General features: G+C 34.5%; 1 long non-coding RNA gene across 1 annotated transcript; it reads right to left on the reverse strand.

Moving 5' to 3' along the window:
- Nucleotides 1–18,289, reverse strand: LOC138700001 (uncharacterized). Its single transcript, XR_011332141.1, has 4 exons — nucleotides 18,221–18,289; nucleotides 16,546–16,686; nucleotides 13,570–13,710; nucleotides 1–1,384 (listed from the first exon to the last, which is right to left on the reverse strand). It is a non-coding gene; the product is annotated as an uncharacterized lncRNA (long non-coding RNA).
- Between the last annotated feature and the right edge of the window lie 3,125 nt (nucleotides 18,290–21,414).

The following is a 21,414-nucleotide window of genomic DNA, read 5'->3' on the forward strand; positions in this document are numbered from 1 at the left end:
AAATGCACAATGGCGACTTGTTGCAACCAGTACTCACAACATTATGAGAACACATGTTAAGGAAGCCAGTTGACCTTCAAACAAGGAAGGGGAGTCAGCTGCGCGGCGGGTATGCGCGAACGGTCGTTATTTCCTGGATCCACCTCGTATTTCTACTGTCGACTGCTGGTGCAATATCAGCACCAACTCTAGAGAAAAAGGCAGAACCTCCCAATGATGCAGGTAGAGCTGGTATGAAGGTCACTGAAATAAGGCACTACTACAGCAAAGGTACCGACGTGCAGTGTCCATATTTATACAGTAATTCGCTATACTCTGATCACACAAAGCACAAAAAAAACACACACACACACACAAAATTCCTTCTATCACAATTTCAGCACTCAATACTTTCAATGAACATGTAGGTTATGCCAATTTCTAAAGCCTTCTTCACAACAATGCATAAAAACAAAATACAAACTATTAATTCAGCTTTATTAGTTTTTATAATAAAATAATTGGTATAATCTGTTCACCTTTTACTGAAACTGAAATATCTCGAGACCTAATGAAGCTATGATAATGTACAGAACCAGAAACAAAATTTGGGCCAGTTATAACATACCGGTACTGCACATACTGTGCTTACTGAGTATGTACAGTACCAGTATGTTATAATTGGAACTTGGAAAATTCAGGTGGCCCAAATTTTATTTCTGGGTCTGTACATGGACGTACAGCACTCAGAGCATTACGCATTATCGACTGAGCCAAAATTTACTTGATTCCGTTAATTTGGTCCAAAGTTGTGTGGAACATTGCTCAAATACATCACGGTCTAAATTGATTGAATCAAGCAAAATAGGGCTCAATCGATAATGCGTGACCCCGAGTGTTTTGAGCCCAAGTACGTTATCGTAGCTTCATTAGATCTCGAAATATTTCAGTTTAACTAAAAAGTTAATAGATTTTCCAATTATTTTAGGGTGCTGCTCTGCTGCGGCTGCTGCTGCTGCTTACATTTATATTTAACATTGTGTTCGTGTAACTAATGGCACTAAATTATATAGCTCTCAGAATTTTATAGTAAGAAAGAGAATAAAATTAGAAAAAGCAGCATGTTTATTTTCAGTATCTCAACTTAACGTCATTGACAACATTTCAGATAGTAAGAGATTAGCAAATACAAATGAGATGACCTTCATGTGATAGTTTGGTACAGGTGTGGCAGATTTACTAATAGCAGACAGTCCAAGCTCTTCAGCAGTATTCCAGTTGCAGAAGTCAGTAGTACAATTGTAACATCTAACAACTACATCGGGATCCGTGTTGTAGCACAGTTCCAAAATTTCGCTTTCAGTCCTGCAGTTTCTGTCTACTTGAAGAGTTTGATAGATAGTTTCTGTAATATGTAAAACAAGATATTAATTGCATTTCATATCCATCTACTTTAATTTTAAGCATCTTAAGAATTCTTAGTCCCGAGGCATAGCATCGTGATATAAGGCATTATGCCTAGTTCAAGTCCTCAAAAAAAAGGAAATTTTCTTATGAAATTTCGGCCAGTGTATGAGACCAGTGCCCACCCAGCATCGTGATGAATTTTGGGAGCTACGACAGGTAGCAAAATCTGGTTCTGCAAGCCTTTCATGGGCTGTTACGCCTCGGATTTATTTATTTATTTTTTTAAGAATTCTTCATGTAAAATATATGAAGATAAAGATATGAACATTATAAATGAACACTGATTGTACAGCATTCACTGCACTTTTAAAAGTGTACGTAAAATAGCTATGTTGCAAGTGCACACTAGGTGTCATAATGATACAGGTTTCTTATTGGTTAAATAAACATATATTATAATAAAATTTGAGAAATCACATGTCAAAATATAATGCAATAATACTTAGCAAATAAGCAGTTTTCCTCGACACAGTTTACCTTCCTTGTAATTCAAGACATTCAATTCAAAACTTTCCAGAAAAGTAATAATTTGTTGAGCATTATTTAAAGTCAAAATGGAATCAATGAGCAGTCATTATACAAGCTGCTTTAAAACACTCGTATCACTCCTTCTTCTCGAAAACTACACGACACTGGGTGTTCGCGAAAAAAAAAAATATTATTATTATTATTATTGTTATTATTATTATTATTATTATTATTATTATTATTATTATTATTATTATTATTATTATCATCGTTACAAAACCTATGTAAAGAATTTATTGCTGTACTTCCATTTTCTGAGATAAGACAGAATTAAAGGTAGCCGGGGTCAACTTTGATTTTCAAATAAGAACTTAGCTGCAGGTCACATAAGATATAGTAGGATAGGACCTATACAAAGAATAATTTTCCTAAAAATTTTTTCTTTCATTCTATATTCACAATCAAAGAAAACAGAAAAATAAATTGTAAGTGTGGTATCTCCGTTTTGATTATATGACATGCTATGGCAAAGAAAAATAAATTATTGTGATATTGGGAACATTCATTCTCATTGTCATAAGATTCTTTTGGTACAGACTATCATAGAGTGATTTGAATATCAGGAAATGGCCTAACTTCCATTACACAATTTCTTTGTTAAATATCTCAGAATCAGTGGCAGCTCCCGCATATTTCTTAAGAGGAGGAAAGAAGTTAACTGCACAAAATGACACCTTCTTGAATGAAACATGCTACAAATTAGCCTACATGCATACATGTAAGACCAGATGGTGTTCGGGTTGGCTTCCCTTTTGTGTAGCAATAATCTTTCCCTAAATAATTGTCCAAAATATAATATGTTTTCACTTCCATTCATTGCTGAATAATTGCACAAATTAACCTTTACAAGGAAATTCACAACCTCGCAGCATTTTCGCGTACACTACAGCATCACACGTGTTGGAAGACACCAGCTACTAACACGTAACCAGAACCGTTTTACGGAAGTGGGAATGGGAAATAATCTGTTAGAAAAGCGAGAACACTGCCCACCCACGTGGTCTGTGTTGCCACATGTACATTTTACATGTTCAGTATCACATGCTTTTGAAGAATATCAGTTCTTGTAAAGTCATACTACCATTATTTTTCAAATCTGCCCCTTGCCGATTAATTTTTATTATGTTAAAAATAATGTAGTTTGGAGTACTTTCAATTTCAAATAAATTTGTACAAAACTGACAACTTGGAAGTTGTCCTGTCTAGTAGACAATGAATGGAGGTGAATTTCAGTGGCCAAAATGATCTACGATACTAACATAGAACTATTTCCTCTTTGTTTTATACAAACCTGACTTTAACTTTCAATTATCCCCGAAAGTTTCAAATCATGAATAGTAGGCTACCCTATACATTTAAAGTACAATGAATAATATATTTTCATTTATAATTTTAAAAAAGTTTATATGATGTCTTATAACTTTGCGTTAAAACTGTTTTTATTGTGCCTCCTCCAAGATGTGTTAGTCTGACTGAATGCAACATCGTTAGATGGCAGCTGTAGCGAGCTTGCTGCATGACCAGTCGGTTTCTATTTCCCGCCCGTGCGCTGGTTCAGAGGAGGATCTCCTCCCTCTCCGTTCATTTACTCCTTTAAAACTCTGCTTCTTTCTCTGGCCGCTAGTGCACTGTTGCCTATGTGTGTTAACTGCAGTAAAGGAGGAAAGGATTGGCTTTCCTCCACACAAACAATCTCGCATCCTCACAGTTTTCTACAGCACATGAGCGCGTGTCGTTTAAAACTCGATCAACCAAGGTTTACTTATAGCTGTGAACTTAAAAATTATCGAATCTCACTTGAATTTTAAGGCACATATTTTATTTGGTATTTACTTTCAGAAGAAGAAAAATGTGAGGAGGACGTTCCTTCCTTCCCTCCCCCGAGGAACCGCCACTGCTCAGAATTAAAAGTGGTACAATTTATTTCCTGGACATTCCTCTCCTGCAAGAAAGAGTTTCCAGAATTCAACCTAGAATTACTGCAACAGCAATAAAAAGTGCTTAATGTCACGGAATTATTTAAATTTACCTACCTTACTATTCAGAATTAGTACCGTACTACAGTACAGGTATTGCAGGCCTTGAAATTAAGTCCCAACATTTGTGTATTTCTTGCAAAACCTAAGAGGCCTCAGAATGTACGTACAGAAAGACAATTAAGGGAACACTAGGACTGGGTTTTTGGCCAAAATGGCTAAAAAGAATATCGTAACTATGTGTCTGACATTTTGTCCTATATTTAATCCCCAACTGCCATTTTAACCCTTGGCAGCATAGTAAGCCAAAAAATTAAAATAAAGTGTAATGTTTTATGTCTGTCATATCACAGATCATAACAAAGCTTCGATCAATATTTCCCCCCCCCCCCAAATTTTAACTCTGTACACAATTTCAAACAAATGATGATCACTCTGAGTGAGCACTTTGCCACAAGTATGGATTTTCATATAATACACCAATATAGCATAATGTGTCATTTACAATGGTTTTTCAAATGTATAATTTATTAAGTTATTTTTAAAGTAACTCCTTTTGATGGCAACACTGCAGCTCAAAACATTTAGCAGAAAACAACTGACTGCAAAGTCTGGTAATTTTCCTTGCTACAATCGAGTTAGTTCTTATTTGAAAATACAGATGGCATCTCTACGTATCCTCAAGAGGTGGTTTAATGGTGGAACATCTGTGCTATAATTGTAGAGAAAGAAAAAAACTGTATTTTTCTGAATAACCACTATGCTGCAAAGGGTTAAAGGGCTGGTAGCCATTTTTGAAATGCTGCGCTCACAACAGCTCTTTGAATCCTACCACATCCATTTTTCCTCCAATATATAATATTTTAATTTGCTAGGTCATTCATTCAAATTTCCCACAGTTTTTGCACTAGATGCTTCAAATCATACCTCCTCTGCTATGTCCTGATATTTTTATAAACTAAAGATACATGGAAGACACCCTCCAAAAATAATGCACCTGATTTACATAAACATACCAAAACATCTAAAAAGACTGTATTACTCAGTGACTTCAATGCTCACTTTGATGAATTTGGATATAGAGTTACAAAGGCAGCTGGAAGGATAATTAAGAATTACTTATCATCAAGTAATCTATCTGGGAAAAACATACATAAAGCTCCAAGAAATACAAGATGCAGTTGGGAACTTAAGGACGCTAACTGAGAAGGTTTTAGAAATGAACTTGGAATTAAACTTGCTCCAGAGAATTTTAATTTCCAAAATCATACACCAGACAAGAAAAACAGAAAATTTTGTTACACCATTCTGAATGCAGTGAAACATCATATACTAAGGGGGGAAACAGCTCACTACAAACTTTTCTGGTCTGTAGAATTAAAGAGTTAAAAGCAGAACGGGAGTCAGCCAGGATACAAGCTGATGAATCCAAAAATCCCCAAGATGTAGCTATATGAAGGAAGATGACAGCTAAGATGAAGAAAAAACGTGAATGAGCCTAAGAAGAAAGTTGTAATTTGTTTCCTAAAGGATGGATTACAAGAAAAATAGTACTAGAAAACATAAATTCGTATTATCAAGAGGAAGTCAAAAGTATCATAAAGCACAAATTACAACTGATACCAGTACAAAAAATCGTGGGTAATAGAAAAGAAGCAGAATTCTTTACAAAAGATCGGTACCTATTATACAAAACCACAACCCTTTCCAAAACTGGTGAAAGGTAATGAAAAGAAGTGAAAAAAAGAACAAAAGAACTATGTCAAATACAAGATAGTGAAATTTTTTTCAATGCAAAATTTACAATATACGAATTGCAACAGACAATCAGAGAAATTGATGAGAGGATGATGAGAGGAAGAGCGCACTAATTTGCATATTGTTGAATGATTAGGCCGACACTTTGCTATATTCTTTTACATAAATACCGTAGACAGATTTCTGGACTTTGTTATTGGTATCTGTTACAATGTGATTCACATAAAGAACACACACATGGTAGGCCTACTTGAAATTGATTAGATTGCTCTATGAAAAATTTTGGATGAAATATGAGAAAAACCTAGGAAGCTGTAACAAAAAAGAGTTTTATTGAGTATATTTGTGAAATTATAAATAAGCATATTCCTGAATCAGAAATAGAAGACCTATTGCCTCCTGAGTGTCCTCTACATTACACAAATATGAACTACAGATTAGAGCTTAATGAAAAAGTGATGAAAGGAGACACGAATAGACAAATCCTAAAGCAAATGGCAGTGGAAACAACACACACACTATATCCAGACGATGAGTGGTTACATGGATCACTCATTGAAAAGCAGGAAATGCTGGTGCTAGAATTTACGGTATTGTTTAAATTTTATGTTTCTGTTGGAAAATACAAAGTTAATTTTTGTGGTGAGGTAGAAGCAATATGGATTGCCATTTCCCAAATATATGCTAGATTAGACATATTTCAGAAATAGTCATCTTTTGTGACTCAGTTTCAGTTATTCAGTACCCTAGGCCTATATTTATTTATATATACTAATTGATTTCACACTATAACTTGTCCGTTTTTTGGTAAAACTTAATAAATAGTTATATTTTAATAATGATTTACTTTTATTCAACATACATTTTCGACTATTTCGTCACCTTCAGGTCCTATTATATGAATATTTCCCATTTATGAACACATATTTATTGTAACGAGTATCTTTACAGTTTTATGGGAATGTTGTGTAATTACATTTCCATGGACATGAATTGATTTAAGTTGTTTGAATTAGAATTATGTGATATCCATTTAAATATCTGCTCATTACAATGAGTAAGTGTTCACAGATAGGAAATATTCATATAATAGGACCTGAAGATGACGAAATAGTCGAAAACATTTGTCCAATAAAAATGATCATTATTAAAGTATATTTATTAAGTCATACCAAAAAAACAGATTCGTTATAGGGTAGGCTGAAACCAAGCAGCAAAGTCAGATTTTTAATTGGATGTCACATAATTTTAATTCAAATAATTTAAACCAATGGATATTTATGGAAATATAATTACTAGTTCACAACATTATCACAAAACTGCATAGATAAAAAGTTATATAATGGTTATGAGGTTAGTTATTATGCTCGTTACAATAAATATGTGTTCATAAATGGGAAATATTCATATAATAGGACATGAAGATGACGAAATAGTAAAAAAAAATGTTTGTCCAATAAAAGTAAATGTTTATTAAACTATGACAGATAAATTATAGACTGAAACCAACTAGCAAAAATGTCATAACTTATATGATCCATAACAATTTCAATAAATATTTCAATTATTCAGTCTATAAAAAACTTATCCTCTCTGCTTACATAAAAAATTTTAGAAGTATTAGTATTCGTATTTATTTATTTATTTATTTATTTATTTATTTAACCTGGTAGAGATAAGGCCGTCAGGCCTTCTCTGCCCCTCTACCAGGAGATTCCAACTACAATATCAACAATAAAATTACAATTAGTATTAAATTTACAATTACAATTACAAATAATATTACAATTAGTATTAAATTTACAATTACAATAAAATCAAAGTACGAAAAGATTACCTGAATAATTAAAGCTAGATAATTTATCATAGAGAAACAAAGAATATTTTATATTTACTGAATTACAAATTAAATCTAGAATAACAAAATTGTATAGTGATGAAATTACTGAATATTGAAATATTTTGTGGTAGATTAAAGAAACTATTTACAAGTAATCAATTACTGACCAAGTGCCTAGTAAGTTTTCTTTTGAATTCAATTTTATTTCGACAGTCCCTGATGCTAGCAGGTAGCGAATTCCAGAGTCTTGGCAGGGCTATTGTGAAAGAAGATGAGTATGAGGAGGTGCGATGGGATGGTATTGTTAGTATTGTTTCATGACGAGAGCGTGTGTTCAGATTATGGTGGGAAGAAAGGTAAGTGAAGCGAGACGACAGGTACGAAGGAATAGAAGAGTTCAAGATTTCGAAGAGAAAGAGAAGTGAATGTAAATTTCTTTTCTTATCTAGTTTAAGCCAACCTATTGCTTCCAGGGATGGGGTAATATGATCATATTTACGAACATTGCTTACAAAACGTACACACAAATTATGAGCACGTTGAAGTTTCATTTTGTTGTCGCTGGAGAGGTCAGTCAGTAAAATGTCCGCATAGTCGAAATAGGGAAATGCAAGTGTCTGCACAAGGGACTTTTTTAAGCAAGAGGGGAGATGAACATTTATCCTTTTTAGCACATGGATAATAGAATATACTTTTCTGCTGGTTTCTGTGATTTGCATGTCCCAGTTGAGATTATTATCCATGTGAATGCCAAGATTTTTTACTGAAGAACTGAAAGGGATATGCACTGTACTTACTTTAACAGGGGAAATGTCGAGGTGTTTTATAGCGTCGGTTTGCCGTTTGTGTGTCCTAATATAATTGCTTGTGTCTTTCCAGGATTGATTTTAAGACGGAGTTTGTTTGTCCATGTCACAATCGAGTCAATGTCTTCGTTCAATTTATCTATAGCGTCATTTACTCGGTCTAAGCGGGAAGAGATGTAGCATTGAAGGTCGTCAGCATACAAGTGATAGTTACAATGCCTTACAAGAGATGTAATATCATTGACATATATTGTGAACAACAATGGTCCGAGTACCGACCCCTGTGGTATACATGATGTTATGTCAAGCCAGGAGGAGCTTCGATTCCCGGATACAACACATTGTTGCCTTTCCCGTAAGTAGGATTCGAACCAACTCACAGCAGTCTCTGACAAATAGATATTTCTCAATTTATGGGTGAGCAGGTCAAAATTTACAGAGTTGAAAGCTTTGCTAAGGTCAAGAAGTGTTAGTATTGTTACTTTATTAGAGTCGATTGCTTCACGAATGTCTTCGGTCACTTTAAGTAGAGCAGTGCTTGTGTTGTGTCCAGCTCTGAAACCTGACTGATACTCGTCGAATAGTTTGTGTTCGTTCATGTAGTTAGTAATTTGTCTGTGTACGATTCTTTCCAGTGCTTTTGAAATGGCTGGCAGGATACTGATTGGTCTATAGTCGTTCGGGTCGGTGGGAACTTTGACTTTTGGAAGAGGAAGAACGAAAGCTTGCTTCCATATTTTAGGGAAAGTTGAAGTGATTAAGGAACTATTGAATATATGTGCAATCGTAGGTATTACTATCTCTTGTATTTTCTGTATAAGTATTATGCTAATGTTGTCCGGCCCTTGGGCTTTTGTCTTGATGCGTCGGATGGCTTTCATTACGTCAATGGGAGTGACGTCGGTAAAATAGAATTTGTCTCGAGTTGGGGGAACTGAGTCAGGCAAAACTGTGTCTTGTTTCGTTGTGTCGTTCAAGCTCGGGTCCTTTACAAAGTGTTCGTTCAAGCGGTCAAGTGGGATGGGAATGTCTGCTTGTTCACTAGCCCTTCCAAGTCCAATAACCTTCAGATTTTTCCATAATTCGGAAGGGGTTGTGTTGGGTTCTATAAGTTTGTAGGAGTATTTCAGTTTAGCGTTTCTTATTAGTTGAGTCGTTCTATTTCTTAGAAGTAAGAAATATAATTAAACCCCTAAATGAACATGATAAAGAAATTACATTTCAATGGACCCCTTCTCATGTTGGCGTCATAGGAAATAAAGAGGCTGACTATTTGGCAAAGAAATGAACAGACATATTAATCCCCAAAAGCAGCATCTATCCCTTCATACTGCAATAAACTATTATCAAATATAGTTTCAAGTCTCAAAGATTAGATTTCCTAAACCAAATATCTTAGGAAAAAATCTAGGGTGATCTTGTAAAATTGAAGAACAGTATTCCAGAGGCACCAAGGAGCGAAACTGTCGTAAGAGTCCACAAAATTAACCCCAGAAACTGTCTAGCAGAGGATCTATACCGGGTCAACATCATCTGTCTACCAGTCTGCATGCTGTGCAAGGAGGATGCCACTATGAATTGGGACCATCTCAAACCCTCAAGCAGAGTCGAGCACTCCAGAGTCACTGGAGTAAAAGTAAAAATCAACTCTACTGGGAGGCCAAGGGCCTGTTTTATAAAGTACCGGTACTAATTTTAGCAGTTACTTATTAGAAATGTAAAAATTACTACTTAGCAGTATGTAAAATTCTGTTTCATTATCAAAACTCTACACTTCTAAATTTCATACACTACTTTTAGTACCGGTAGTCAGCAGTGTGGCTTCATTCAAAGAGTATGTGAGACAGATATAAATTTTTCTCTCTGTTGTATTTCATGGCCTCTTCTATGCACTGAGTTTATAATTATTATCACAATATAGTAACTCAGTTGCATTGTATGTCAAAATCACTAAATAAAGAACAGAAGTCCTGGAACTAACAAATCTTTTTAAGGAAAGTTTTTGAGCATAAAGAATAAATTAATAACAATCAGCCAAATTCACGAAACTTACTAACAACTTCATCTACAGCTTCTGGCCTTCGTACAAGTTCCTTAAAGAGTACCCTATTTCATTTACAGCTAATATTCATCATATTTTTAATTATTCTACATACAGTTGCTTTTGAAACTACATGCATGCCAAGAATGCTGTGATATTGTGCTCCATTGCCTAACCAATGTAAAGTAATTTGTAATTGCTATTTTGGCATCAGAACCTTATTCCTTGAAATATTAACTTACTTTCTAAAAATTGTTCAATGGCAATCAACTGGCGATTGAATTTGTTGGAAGTGAGGCAGAATCTTTGATTACATTTATATGTCTCTTCCATAAAAACATAATTTATTCCAAGTGTGAAAATTCTTGGATGCCTTACAATAATATTTTCTTCATCACTAGATGAGATGGCATTTCTACAAAATTACTTTCAAAGGAAATATACTATATTTCTCTTAAATATAAGATAATGGCGGGTAACTGTGCGCACTTAGTTTTAATTCGCTCATAATGTGGCCGTCTGTGATTATTTTGTAACATTAAGTAGGTGTCCGTACACAAGGAAACTTTAAGAATATTTATGCATTGTAAAAACTGCCTGTAGTGATAATCATTTATTGTGGCATACAAGTTTAGTCAAGTTGGCGAATGCGAACACTTAGACTGCATATGCGGGTAACTGTACGCAGAATGTCGCTTAACTGTGCGCACTTTTTAATATATGTTTTCTTTATTTTCACTGAGTTACAACAGACCTGCATTGCAACAACTTATTAACAAGGATCACAAAGAAATGTTCATGTCCTTCATATGACGTGCACAACTCGTGCCACCACTTGCCACACCTATTACACTGTACCCAATCTTCTTCATTAGATACATTACATCCTGGGTAGATGTATGTCTTCTCTGATGGAGTTTGTTTATCACTAGGATGTGCTAGGCCCGAATGTCAGCTGTGGCGCAGTGAAGTTTTCGAATAGGTTCCTTCATATTTTTTTTATAACTTTCTTAATTTTGAACACTTGAAAATCCGATTTTGAAAGCTGCTTTTCAGTTCTTGCTTTCACTCTTTCTTAAGGCTGGTTCACAATAATCCGGGAACAAAAACGACAACGAGAACGAGAACGGAAATATTGTTAAAATAAATGTATTTAAATATGAGTATTCACAATTAACTATTGTGAATGCTCACATTTAAATACATTCATTTTAACATTATTTCCGTTCTCGTTTTTGTTGTCATTTCCGTTTCCGGTTTATTGTGAACCAACCTTTATTGGCAGCAGGCCTTTGGCTAGCTCCTTCATTAATCGATATTTTTATCCCTTCGAACTGTCTTTGAGTGAGATATGATTTTTCAGTTTTCCTTTCATACTTCCCCTTGTCTTCTTTAACTACAAGAAATAAGTACAAACAGTTATCTTCATCGTATATAAAACGGTAATGGAACACCAAAATAGTGGTCTATGAGATAAAGTGCCGTAAAATTAGCTTGTCACACAAGCTGCCGGGTGAAAGACAATAATTGCACGCAAACTTGAATCTGGCGCGCACACTTGCCCGGTTCCGGTACTGTCTCATTCAAGCCGGTGTAGTTGGAATAAGTGCTGCTTGTTCCAGGCGGGAATAACAGCATTCTCACCAGCAATATTAGCATTGTCCAAGGTATTAATAATAATTCGATACGTTTATTGCGGAGAGACCAATACCTTACCTTACTTCTTCGTGAAATTACAGTCAAGTTAGCGAAACATATCAACTTACCATTTTCAATAATGTAATCGTATGAATAAAGTATCCACATCGTTAACACAATCTCTTACAGATCACACTACCCTACTAGACTGTTAGCTGTCGTCCACTGATGCTAACAACTGAAAAAAGCGACTGCATATACTTGGCAGCCTGTGCACAGTTACCCTCCATTACCTTATTCTCCTACTTACTTTTATCGGTCTCTACTAACTGATAAAATGGACTACTAATTAGGAGTGTAAATTAGCAGTGTTTATATTTTATGAAACAGCATTGTTGCTATACTACTAAGTAATATTAATAAATATGAGTAATAAGAAAACTGCTAACTACTGGAGTACTATTTTACACTGCTATTTTTATGAAACAAGTTTTTAGTTTTAGCAGTCTAAATTATGAATCTACACTACTTAAACAGGCCTCAGAAGACAAAATAGCACTGTACCAGATATCTGAGCATTTGATTAAATAATAAAATATAATGACAAGTAAGTGTAGAAAATCAGCCGATTATCGCAATTTTTTATTTTATTCCATCAAAGCCTATCTAATAAAATATGCAATATAATAGCACTAATTAAAATTTTCGAAATCTCATAGAATAGAATTTTCACTAGCTAGATATCCACATAGTTTTGTTTACTTCCAAAGATAAAAGTGAGCTGCTGTGAGTTGTGAGGTTTTTGTGAACTGCGGTGATTTGTGAAGTTTTTATGAATAGTGTTGAGTGAAAATGAATAAAATTAATTTCAAACATACCCTAAAATAAGTAGGTTAAGTAAAAAAGAAGCTTAGAGCTATAGGATTAGCTAAGAAACGTTGGGAGCAGAAGAAGAATGTTATAAAATGATACCCCAAATGATAAAGAGATAAATGAAAATTATGTGCATGTGGATGCAGAACTAAATTTCAGTTATGCTCATATGGGATTTTAATTTGGAGCCATAAGCTATTGAAAAATTGTCTTGTAACAGAAAAATAGCACAACTATGTAGAAAAATGTAAAAGGGGTGACAAATTTTGCCATATAATGTGAAAACTGAAAGACATAAATATTCAGTAATGGTAATGAATCAATAATTTCTGAAAATTTTTGGCTATATATGCATGTTATGAAAACTTTAACATGAGTTTCTTTGTCTTGTATACTATAAAACTAATACATCTGCAACTAAAGTGCATGATGTGAATTATTTAATTCTTCAATGGCCATAATACACTGTATAAACAAAATTTTGATAGACTCTGCAGCAGACAAAGCCAACATTGCCATATCATTTTTCATTTCATTTCATTTATTGTATTCGATAGATCTAATATTAGCATTGAAGCTTTAAGATGTGGAACCAGTCAAGATTTTACAAGATTACAATTTTTTGGCAAGATGAAGTGAGGTCGAGAATTTGCCGTAGATTACCTGGCATTCGCCTTATTGTTGGGGAAAACCTCGGAAAAGTCCCAACCAGGTAATCAGCCCAAACCGGAATCTAACCCAAGCCCGAGCGTAGCTCCATATCAGCAGGTTAGAGAATCTCCCAACTGAGCTACATTGGTGGCTCTACAAAAAATATACAATACATAGAAAACAGATGATTCAATTTACAAACCTTAACAATTACTCATCAGTTGAAGTATAAAATATAATACATAGCAAGTATATTAATTCAATTTAAAAGCATAAACAATTCAATTAGCAGTTAGATATATACAAAAATAAATGATACATATCATGCAAATTACTTCAATTTACAAGCATAAACAATACATTAGTTGAGTTATACAGATTACTATTCAATTTACAGTATATATAATTCATGAGTTAAGCTGTACAAAAATATACAAGGTACATAGTAAACAGATTAATTCAATATACAAGCATATTTTTACAGGAGAATGGAGAAAGTTACACAATGCAGAACTGCATGCATTTGATTTTTCACCTGACATAACTTAATTAGGGACATTAAATCCAGACGTTTGAGATGGGCAGGGCATGTAGCACGTATGGGGGAATCCAGAAATGCATATAGAGTGTTAGTTGGGAGGCCGAAGGGAAAAAGACCTTTGGGGAGGCCAAGACGTAGATGGGAAAATAATATTAAAATGGATTTGAGAAAGGTGGAATATGATGTTAGAGACTGGATTAATCTTGCTCAGGACAGGGACCGATGGCAGGCTTATGTGAGGGCAGCAATGAACCTTCGGGTTCCTTAAAAGCCATAAGTAAATAAGTATTAAAATTATGAATGTCTTGATTAATACTAAATATAGCTTGGTTTTTAATATAAAACATTATTAGAGAAAGAATGCTCTCACAAGGTAAGGTCAAGATTTCTAAATTCTGGAAAATCTTTTTATATAATGTTCTTTTATGCACACTAGCCATTATTTTTATAGCTTTCTTTTGTAAAACAAAAATGCGTTTAGCTCCAGACGAGCTGTCCCAAAACTTTAATCCATATTTCATTACAGAAAGTATGCAAAGTATGACATTTTAAGTGTGTTCATATCGCTAATAGAAGATAAGAATCTTAATGTATAACAGGCAGAGCTCAATTTAGGAGTAATACGTTCTATGTGTGTTTTCCAGTTCAAGTGATTATCCAACTCTAAACCAAGAAACTTTGTGCTTATAAATTCTTTGAGACGAGTTCCATTTAATCTAATTTTGTAAAAAAAAAAACTGAGTACTATTGTGTGTACTAAATCTACTACACTGGTTTTATCAATATTAAGTGATTATAAAATTTGCACGATATCATTAATTAATTAATTCATTCATTAGATTCAGCACTGTATTAGAAGTGTTTATAAAGTGACTGTATTGTTTGCTTGAAATAATCACACTTGTTTCATCTGCAAATAAAATTATATGGGATAAATTATTTATGGTTAAGGCTAAAACATTAATATAAACTAGAAACAATAATGGACCTAAAATTGATCCCTGGGGAACTTCATGTTTAATATTTCTGAATTCTGAATAAATAACTTTGTGACTATAGTATTTGATATAGTATTTATTTCTACTTTGTTTTATATTTCATAAGTAAGATGTAAACCAATCTAACATTTCGTCTTTAATAACATAAAAATTTAATTTTTTTACCAATATATTTTTTACCTATTATGATCTACAAAATCAAATGCTTTAGCCAAGTCACAAAAAATCTCTCTGACATGTAATTTTGAATTTAAAAAATTTAGTACCAGTACTTCATTCACCAACCTAGAAGCAGCATTCTCTGTCGATTTTTTTTTTAAATCCAAACTGCTCTAAAACTAATATATTTTTGGATAACGATATAATCTATTATACATAACTTTCTCAAACACTTTTGAGAATGTTGTTAGGAATGATATGAGTCTATAATTAGCATTGGTAAAAATAATTATGTTAAGGCAATGTTAAAAGAGGATGTTCCAAGGCTTTTAGCAATTCGTTAGCACTTTATGCTACATATACTTATCAGAAAGTATCTGCTCAAGTAGAGAATTTTGTTCTTCGAATCATAAACCGGTATAATTATTTTTCAGCATAACTTTAAGAGGCAAACAGAATTCTTACATTACATTTGAATGTCAAATCATAGAACTTTCTCTAATCAACTCGTATAAGATGGTTGTCAATTAACGTTGTTGTAAAGAGGGTACTAGAACAGTATGAAGCCTTTTAAACCTGGTGCTGGTCACTATATGAGCATCACATTAAAATGAAAGGGGTTGCAAGTTTGTCCCTCTCTCTAACTAACTTTGTAAGTGTTGGCTATTAACTGTTAGAAGAATCATTTTCAAACATTACACGGTACTCTGTGGGGAAAATATGTATCAGATCAGTAGCTCAGTTATGATGGAATAACTACTGTCATGCCTTCTATCCTACAATGGTGAAGGACTAGACAAGGCAGCGCGAACACATGAAAATTTATCTTAAGCACTACACTTGACCTGCGGAGGGATTAGCTGTACACACAGTAGTAGTAGTAGTAGTAGTAGTAGTAGTATAGTAGTAGTAGTAGTAGTAGTAGTAGTAGTAGTTGTTGTTGTTTTAGTGGGTTATTTTACGATGCTTCATCAACTGCTGTAGTTACCTGGCATCTGAGTGAGATGAAGGTTATAATGGCGGCGAAGTGAGTCCAGGGTCTAGCACCGAAAGTTACCCAACATTTACTTTTAATGGTTGAGGGAAAACTCCGGAAAAAAAACCTCAACCAGGTAACTTGTCACAATCAGGATTTGAACCCAGGCCCACTTGTTTCACAGCAGCAGCAGCAGCAGCAGCAGCAGTAGTAGTAGTAGTAGTAGTAGTAGTAGTCGTAGTATTTTTAATCAGAAATGCTTCCAGAAATAATAATATACGAGTAAAAATGTTATTAATTATTTACATACTTACTAGTTCTTGCGAATACATAACAAAACATCTCATCATAGTATGAATAGAACGTACAATCTTTTGCGAATTCCTCGCCTATTAAAGGACCTACACAGTCAGATCTGTCTAGAGTGTAGCACTCGTAACACCACAAGCTGAGACCTGAAATGTTAATGTGGATTAGAACTACATTTAACAGTACAGCTCTCAATATCTGCGATGGCTAAAACAAGCTGTTATGAGATCTGAATTAATGTTAATACTACGAGTTAAAATACGTTGAATACGTTTTAGATCAGCGGTCCTCAGCACAGAGCACCCTGGGGCTAGCGTCTCTTACCCGCAGAAAACACAGTGCACCATGGTGCACTCATAGCTGCTAGCGGGTATGCTCTCTACCTCTTCCTGCTGCACGACGGTGCACACGGGACGGCACCGCTTACCCTTTACATATTTCAGCAAGTGCTGACGACCACTGTTTTACACGTTTTTTATTCAACAGTGAATCGAATTTCGAACATGATATAATTGTAACTATAATATATACAGAGTGGAAGTGAAATAACTCTGCAGGTTTTCAGAGTGAATAGCTTCCGTTGTATTTAACAAACAAGTGAAATATCATATTGGTAGAAATTCCATGGTTTCCTGAGAAAAAATTGTATTTATTTATTTTTTCAAATGTTTAACACCCAGTTATTCGATAACTACAGTATTGCCAACAGGATTGTGATTTTTGTCCATAACGATAGAAAATCTAATAAAGAATATTTTATCCTTCTGACATATTTCAATATCGTGGACTGGTTTTGTGTAAAATTAATTTGAAAACCACAAATTTGAAGCCACTGACCGATGCAACCAGTTTGCAACATTGTAGTCAGAAAGGGAGATGGGAGGTAGTTCACTATGGCAGGCAGATTTAAGTTCGTTGACTTCTTACATCTGTATTATGAGAAGAAAGACCAGTGTGTTAGGGGCGATGTTGTCACACTACTGAAACTTCCAACTCAATTTTCTAATTAACCGTGCATTTAATCATAAAACGTAATATAGGTTTTCTAAGTGTACCCTACTGGCCCTTTCAATCTGCAGGATTACTTCACTTCCATTCTGTATAACCTCTTCTTTCATAACTTAATTAGGAACTTCCATCCATTACTACAAAGTACATGACGGAAGATAGTGCATACATTTTATTTACGTTGCAAGGAAGACAAGAAATAGCGCGTTTTATTAATAAATATTTAGTTTTGGTCTAATGCCTAAATACAATAAAGCCAATAGTTTTCTTGCACTCCAATATTTTTAAGAAAGATATCGTGCATGACTAGGGTTGTGTATCTCTTACAATGGTCCAGATTCATTATTTCATTTGAATTGTACAGAATACAATATGGTGTGTTGTAAATCCCTATCCCGTGAAGGTGGTGTGCTAAGCTGTTGTGGCATGTCCATAGTCTGAACATTGCAACTGCGAATTTTCATGATTTTTGGGGTCTTACTCCAAGATTAGTTAACTAGTTAAGTAATATTCCATTTCTTACCTTAAATAATATTTTCATCATATCGCTTCTGAGTGAATCGAAATTCACTTCTAATTAATTATTGTTTAACAGAGCAGACGGAGAGCCTTTGGTTATAATTATGTAGAATTTTAGTAAGTTAAATGTTAAACGTGTTCACTGTACCTTACCTGTATGAATTTTCAATATATTAACCAGCAATATAAAGTCCGGCCTCATTACATTACATATCTGCAAACAAAAACATTAACATCATCATCAATAACAAACAATAATAATAACAGTGGAAACAGCCAATAACCTTGTCACCAATCACAGTATCAACAGTATCAAACAGCCATCATCAGCACCAAACGTCCTCAACATCAACATCAAAAACCACCACCAGCACCAGACATCCTAGAAAAACACTGGCAACAACAAACAACCATCACCAGTATCAGCCATCCTCGAACAATACCAACAGCAATCACTTCCAGCATCAGACGTTCTCGAACACAAACATCAAATAATCACCAGATTACCAGAACCATGAGTCCTCGATCAACACCAACATCAAATAATCACCAGTATCAGCCATCCTTGAACAATATCAGCATCAAACAACCATCACCAGCACAATACTGATATTAAACAGCCACCTCCAGCGCAAGATGTCCTTGAACAATATCAATATTAAACAACTACCACCACCATCAGATGTCGTCGAAAAAAACGAAAATTGAACAATCACCACCAGCACCAGTCGTCCTCGAACAATATAAGAACAAACACAACCAGCACCAGCTGTTCTCGAACACATAAAAAAACACCACCATAGCCGTCCTCGAACAACACCAACATTAAGCAATAACCACTAGCATCGAACATTCTCGAGCAACATCCAACATAGAAAAATACCACCAGCTCCAGATGTCTTCCAACATAAAAGTATCACCAACATCAGACTTCCTCGCACAACATCATCAACCAACCACCACCACCAGCTGTCCTCAAACAATGACAATATCAAACAACCATCATTGGCACCAGACGTTCTAGAACAATACAAAAATTAAACTACTACCACAAGTACCAGATGTCCTCGAATACCACTAAAATTAAACTACCACCACCAGCACTAGAACACCACCAACATGAAAACAACCAGAGGCGTCCTGAAACAATACCAGCATCAGCCATCCTCAGCTTCCTGTTTGATCCAAGATTAGTGGATTAAAAAGACAGTCTGAGACAATAAAATCCTTACCTGGAAGGCTTCCATCGTAATTAGCGACATGTGAAAGAGCCTCATCCCTGATAGAGGATTGCAAGCAGTGTATTATAGTGAAGGGTTGAATATTGTTCAATACGTTTTCATACAACTGTCCCCAATCTCTTTTGCATTTAGGTCTGTAGTTTAAAACTATCTAATATGCTCTCTTATTTTTGTATGGTTTAATCATTACATTAAACTTGTTACCGGTAACCTTGAATTCTTGAAATAATTATGGCTTCAATTCAATATTTTAATGTCTTACTTTTTTCTATGATTCCTTATATTTTATTCCGTCTTTGAATTCTGGCACCTGTGACCTTCCTCCTTTTCTCTACAGTTGACCTAATGCTCTTCAGTAAGAATCAGAAAGGGGGTAAAATAGGGTTAGCTAGACAGTCTGATCCACTGTTCTACAATCAGAAATATAGCTTATGTAGATGTGCGCTACCTCAAAATTTTACAATGAACATAAAATTCAGGATTTTATTTATATTTATTCGGCGTTTTATGTCTTGGCTATAATTCACATACCTCTCTCTTAGTTTAATTCCGCTCCCCCTCCTTGCTGCCAAACAATTCATGCCTGAACCTATACCCGGACTGTCTCACAACTCTCACAACAGTAAAATCCACTCACGAAGATGCTTAGACAGTTGAATCTAGATATTGTGCAAAAATTTTAATCTACTGGTTCAATGTAAAACAAAAAGCACAAGCTAAAACATACAGTTTTAAGAGGGAAATTGGATACAATTTTGAAAGTAAGTCAACAAAATCACACAGTTTAGAAAACAAATTCTCACACTTGGAAGAAATAAGAAAAACATTAGAAATGAAATGGGAATTATTACAGTGGCTGAACTTAGTCATGTCAATCAAAATGTGTATTCCCGATACAACACTGTTTAGCCAAGGGAGGATGTCATTTCTAGCATCTTCTACAAAATAAGATTATACACAGTGAACCATAAGTAATGTCATTAGTTTCAGGGAGTTATTCTTTTAGACATTTCAAACAAAAAAGTTTAACATAATTTTGTTTCTTTTTGCTTCCTTTTCGAGGTAATTGTTTTATATGAAACATTTCATAGCATATATTGGGGAAGCCATTGATTTAATTCCCAATATGCTCAGTCAATTTAAGAGAGCAGTGTATTATGATAACAAATAAATGGGAGATTTCTAATTTTGTCCTTTAACTTATATGTGCAGAAATTTGATCTAAACAAATATAACTTTTTGTTCTGAAAAAGAATTTTAAAATGTTACATTTGTTTCGATGAAATTTCTGCATATTTAAAGAACAAAACTAAAATTATTCTTTCCATAATTTACTATCTACCTCTGATTGAGGTTCTGGCTGATATGTACATCTATTATCAGGCAGTACATCTCACTTGACGATATGTGTTAGAGGAAGAACAATTGTTTGTATGCATCTGATGCCTGATTAGTGTAATATGTATCTATTTGGCGATTGTATGCAATGGAGGGAGAAAGGAACTGGCCACCCTACCCCATTATCTCCTGGCCTAGTTGCCTTATGAGTGATGCCTTATTGGTGTCACTTGTGGGGTCCAGACCTGTCTTCGGACAGTTGACTAAACAACAATATTTATTACTATAATACACTGCTATCTTAAATTGACTGAGCATATTGGGAATTAAATCAATGCTATAAAATGTTTCATATAAAACAATTTTGTTTTCTCGAAAAGGAAGCAAAAACGAGCAAAATAATTGTATTAAACTTTTTTTGTTTGAAATATCTTAAGAATAACCCTCCGAAAATAATGACATTACTTACGGTTCACTCTATATACAAGTTTTATGGAGTAGAGTTGAAATAAGGATGCCATCAGGTGCGACATACTCAGTACTCGAGACGTAAAAAACCACGTGAGCGGGATTTGTGATAAACAAGGTAGAGGTTGCAGATTGTTTTCCTTAGGGTACTTCCATTTCTCTATGTTCGGTTGGCGTGAAATATTAAAAGGCCTTGAGACTCCAGGCCTGGAGCTTATTAGGTACTCGGACGGAATCTGGCACTATCAGGGGCTGAGGCAGGATGGCCATAATTAATAAACCCAATATACCATTAATTAT

This window comes from Periplaneta americana, chromosome 5 (assembly GCF_040183065.1).
Source record: "Periplaneta americana isolate PAMFEO1 chromosome 5, P.americana_PAMFEO1_priV1, whole genome shotgun sequence".
NCBI classification, from domain to species: Eukaryota; Metazoa; Arthropoda; class Insecta; order Blattodea; family Blattidae; genus Periplaneta; species Periplaneta americana.